Source organism: Canis lupus, chromosome 8, assembly GCF_048164855.1.
Source record: "Canis lupus baileyi chromosome 8, mCanLup2.hap1, whole genome shotgun sequence".
Taxonomy (NCBI): Eukaryota; Metazoa; Chordata; class Mammalia; order Carnivora; family Canidae; genus Canis; species Canis lupus.
This window is the reverse complement of record NC_132845.1, coordinates 27,215,815-27,221,130: the sequence shown is the minus strand read 5'-3', so window position 1 is coordinate 27,221,130 and position 5,316 is coordinate 27,215,815. Positions and strand designations below refer to the sequence as shown.

The window sequence follows — 5,316 nt, the reverse complement described above, 5'->3', positions numbered from 1 at the left end:
GGCAGATGCTCAACCACTGAGCCACTCAGGTGTCCCCTAAAAAAGCTTTAATTTAAATTCCCAGTTAATGTATTATATAGCATTAATTTCAGGTGTACAATTTAGTGATTCAACACTTCCATACATCATCCTGTGCCCATCACAAGTGCCCTCTTAATCCCCACCACCTATTTAACCCATCTTCCCTGTCCACCTACCTTCTTTCTGGTAACCCTCAGTTTATTCTCTATGGTTAAGAGTGTTTCTTGGTTCGTCTCTCTCTCTCTCTTTTTTCCCTTTAGTTTTTTTGCTTTGTTTGTTCCATATATGAGGGAAATCACATGGTATTTGGATTTCTCATTCTTTTTATTTGTGCAAAAATATGGAACCTTCGTGAATTTGTGTGTCATCTTTGCGCAGGGCCCATGTTAATCTTCTCTGTGTCATTCCAATTTTAGTATATGTGCTGCCAAAGTGTGCTGTACCCACCATATTTTTTAAATAGAGACTTTATTTATTTATTTATTTTTAATAACTGGTATCGGAGTCCAGAGATTCAAAATTTTTTAATTAATTAATTAATTAATTAATTATTATAGTCACACAGAGAGAGAGAGAGGCAGAGACACAGGCAGAGGGAGAAGCAGGCTCCATGCACCAGAAGCCCGACGTGGGACTCGATCCCGGGTCTCCAGGATCGCGCCCTGGGCCAAAGGCAGGCGCCAAACCGCTTTGCCACCCAGGGATCCCGAGACTTTATTTTTTTAAGAGATTTTATTTATTTATTTGAGAGAAAGAGCCATGTGGGGGGGAGGGGCAGAAGGAGTGGGAGACAGAGAATCTCAAGCAGACTTCCTGTTAAGTGCAGAGCCCCACTTGGGGCTCCATCTTGACCCTGAGATTACGACCTGAGCTGAAATGAAGAGTCTGATGCTTAATGGACTAAGCTACCCAGGCACCCCCCTACCATATTTTTAATGCATCCATTATTAGCCATGTTTGGAAATAATTTTTAATAATATGAAAATATATGCATATATGAATGCATATTATACATATTATATATCACAGACATTATATCAAGCTGTTATTAACCATGTTTTAGAGGAAATTTTATTAACCTATATATATAGATATATATGTAGGTATGATAATACATAATTACATCGTAATAAAATACTGCCTACATTTAAAAAAGTAAAACTACAGATAAACACAAATGGATATATACACACTGTAGAAAAAGACTGGAAAGAAATAAATGAAAACCTTAATTGCATGTTATTGCTGTTTGATAGAAATGATGAGGCTAAAAGAAACTTAAAATAGCATGAGCAATCCTGTTATAGAGATGTGATTTCTGCAGCATTTTTGCATACTTTTCAGTTTGAGCCTCACTATAATCCTGTGGGTAAGTGCAGGCAGGTATTATTTTCCCTTTTTATAGAGAAGATGCTGAGGCTCAGGGAGGTGCTTGGTTTAATCAAGGTTAAAAGGCAGAGCTGAAATTTGAACTTGAGGCATTTGACGCCATATCTGGAGCTGCTTTCACTAAACTCAGTTGACTCTAAGATCAAGTGGCTAGAAAATCCATAGCTATTGGGAGGCCAGGAAATGGTGAGAACCTCCAGTAATAATGCTTGAAAACTTCATAGCTGTTAATAAATAGGAAAAGTTGATTGAGATTCTAAGTGGTAAATGCAAATGAAAATTTCTTCAGGATAAAAGGAAGTTATTTATTATCGCAATATCTTAGCACACTGCCTAATCGAAGAGCGTTTTTCATGCATCATCCCTGAGATTTTGAGGGAAAGTGAGTGGGTATTACCTCAGTCTACACAAAAGGAGACAAAATCATAAATAAGGGAAGTATACATTTGACACACACACGAGGCAGGGGGCAAGAGTAAGGTGAATTTCACATTCCTGGCATCTGCGTCATGCAGTGGCTTCATATTCTTCTACACCAAAGAGGGTATACTGCTGCGGGGTACTCAGGGCTTGCTCACAGGGGAGTATGAGCAGATGCACCACTTCCTGAGATGCATAGCCCTCTACTTTAGCTTATTTCCTTTCATATTTCATTTTGTGTTCCCAAATAACTTGAGCATTCTTAGCCAAGAATTCTGGAATTAGAAAAATGAGCATTGGAGTGATTTTATACTTCTCAGGAAGCCACAACATGTAACCTTTACTCCTCCCTCATTTAAAAAAAAACAAAAACAAAAACCAAAAACAACTGTAGTGTGATTGGTACAGGAACTCCCTGTGGGATATCTCCTGGGTGCCAATTATTTTTATCTCTCAGTATCAGGTTTTTATTTCATTTCATCAGTAAGTACTCATTTGTATAATTTGCTCTTTCCTCTTAAAGAATTACCTATTTCATTCCAGATAAAAGTTTTCCATCAGTTTTGTTTGTCTGGCTAGAGTACTTTGCCTTCTGAATTTTCTAAATATTTTTCTTAATCCCTCAAATCACTTTGCATAGATAGATCTAGTGTTCATTATTCCTAAAATGTAAAATACTATGCTAATTTATTTTATGCTTGATTCTACTTTTGTCCTATGGCATATTGAGAAGCATTCTGTGCAAAGGAGACACTGATAACTATTAATAGCTGATTGGGAAATATCATGACTCATACATATTTAGAATACTGCCTAATAACAGTATATTTTGGCAAACATTCTTTACATTACAAAAATGGAATGTGTGATAAGCTCTTTTTTTTTTCAAGTTCTGATAGGTCTTATGAACTTAAAAATCATAACCTAATACCCGGAAGTAGGTACATTCAGCTCTGGCTACAACTTTGCTGGCCCTCTCAACCTCGTATCTTATCATTTAATCCCCATATTTGAACTCTTAACAAATGAGAGCAAAGTATTGGTGGGGTTAGATTATTGTATGTAAAAATATGCTAGGTGATAAAAAGGGTAACACAAACATATATGCAGGACTCTAAAGTAAGACTAGTGCTTGTTTGTGTCTGGAGAATGTAGGTGCATTAGTTTAGGCACTTTGAACAATTCTGGGGCTTTAATAGGTTTATAATATACTTAGGGAAGGATAGTAAGCATACTCACCAAAAATTAAATAGCAGTGTAAACCAAACAATAATCAAGGCAGTATAAAGCTTGTCAAAAATGTTCTGGAGAGGAGCTTAGTTTAGATTGGGAGAAATTGCTGTATTGTAGAGTCATCAAGGAAGTTTGGAAGAAGAATCGGTAAGAATGACTGCAATATGGTGAGCAATAACATCAAATTTAGGTCAAGACAGGCCTGGGTTTGAGTTCTGGCTTTGTGATCTTGAGCAAGTTATTTTACTTCTCTGAGCTTTAGTTGTTTCTATTAAACTGGCTTAATAAAACTTATTTTGTAGATGTGTTAGAAGGATTCAGTAAGATGAAGTATGTAAAACATTCAGCTTAGTTCCTGGTACACAGTAAATGCTGAACAATGGTAGCTGTTATTAATTAAATTGGAGCTTAAATGATAGGTTGTATTTCCACGGTGGGAGTTGAGATTGAGGGAATAGGAGAGATAGGACAGAAAAATAAAAGCCAAAGATCTTATTGGTGGGGGAAAGGAATGAACAAGGATGAGAAGACCTAAATATGCAGATATGTTTAAGAAGAATGTAAAGGGACTACACTGACAATTTCTGGAGGGCCAAGGATGCTACACCATTTGTCTTGAACAGAGTCAATTTGCTTTAGGTCACAAACCATTTATTTGACCTTAGCAGGTGGCTTGGCATCTTCCTTTTGGATGGTGAGATGATGTTTTTTGGCAGGGTTAATATCCTATATTTATTTGGTTTCTTGCTTCACAGCACCATGGAGTGTCTTACACATTATATAGTTCTTTTATGGCACACCTGTGAGGTAGGAAGAGCTATGGCTAAAAATGCCTGATGTGAACTGAATGGCCTCCAGCAGGTGGTTGTGCTGTGCAGATGGGCCTGGCTCCAGGGCTTCTTCTTCCCAGCGCCTCCCTGTAAAAGCCCATGTGGACAATTATGGTGTTTCTCATTACACAGCTGCTCTTGGGAAGGAGCACCGAGAACCGTCAGTACTCAAGCAAGAGTCTTCCAAGTCTTCTGCAAATAAGTCATGTGAACAGTTTTGCTTTACACATATGGAATAGGGATCTGTAATTATGAAATTACTTGCAGGTAATTTCCACAATAGCAAGGTGTCAATAAGCAGGTGCCTCCTCATGTTTGCAAAAGGGATCATTCCACTTCTAAAATATTTATTTTTATAATCTCTTTCATGTTCTACTTGTGCTTTTCTTTGCACAGATCACAGTCGTTTCTCTTTTCCTCTGATGAATGACCAGATGAGCGGAGATGGCAAACATCTTATGAAGCCCTGTAAATTTTGGAGAACATTTGTATTCACCAAAGTCACAAAGCTAAGGCAAAAATGACCTCGCTGGATATTCCTCATTGTTTTGTGAGCAGTGAAAGGAAAACGCTGGGTGAAGGAAATTCTCTCATGCAGGATTGCAGAGGTGAAGGACTTGCATGGCAAAGATGCTCAGGGACCATCTAAATGATGTTTTGTTTTTCTAGAAGAGAGCTGAAGCCAAGAGAATTTAAGTCAGCGATTCTCATCCTTGACTGCTATTGGCATCACCTGAGGAGATTTAAAAACAACTTCTTTCTAGGCTCCATCTCCAAGGTCTCAAATGTAGCTGGTTTGGGGTGTGGTTAGAACATCCTGAGTTTTAAACCTCTCCAGGTGATCTTCTGCATAGCCTCACGTTGAAAACTGTTTTGTTCCATGAAATATACAGTACCACTTGTACTAATGAACTAATATGCTCTTAATAACATATGCCAATCTGAGCATCCAAGATATGTCAATAGGAGCCCAAACTGCTAACTCTGAAGTGATTTCTTCAAGCCTCCAAACTTCTTTCTTTTTTTTAAAATTTTTTTATTGGAGTTCAATTTGCCAACATATAGCATAACACTCAGTGCTCATCCCGCCAAGTGCCCTCCTCAGTGCCTATCACCCAGTCACCCCAACTCCCTGCCCACCTCCCCTTCCACTACCCCTTGTTCATTCCCCAGAGTTAGGTGTCTCTCATGTTTTGTCACCCTCACTGATATTTTCACTCATTTTCTCTCCTTTCCTTTTATTCCCTTTCACTAATTTTTATATTCCCCAAATGAATGAGACCATATAATGTTTTTCCTTCTCCGATTGACTTACTTCACTCAGCATAATACCCTCCAGGTCCATCCACGTCGAAGCAAATGGTGGGTATTTGTCATTTCTAATGGCTGAGGAATATTCCACTGTATACATAGGCCACATCTT

The 5,316-nt window shown here is 38.1% G+C and overlaps 1 non-coding gene across 1 annotated transcript; it reads right to left on the bottom strand.

Annotated features, from left to right (window-relative positions):
* Positions 1-355: 355 nt before the first annotated feature.
* LOC140639211 (U6 spliceosomal RNA) lies at positions 356-459 on the bottom strand. Its single transcript, XR_012036002.1, has one exon. It is a non-coding gene; the product is annotated as a U6 spliceosomal RNA (small nuclear RNA).
* Between the last annotated feature and the right edge of the window lie 4,857 nt (positions 460-5,316).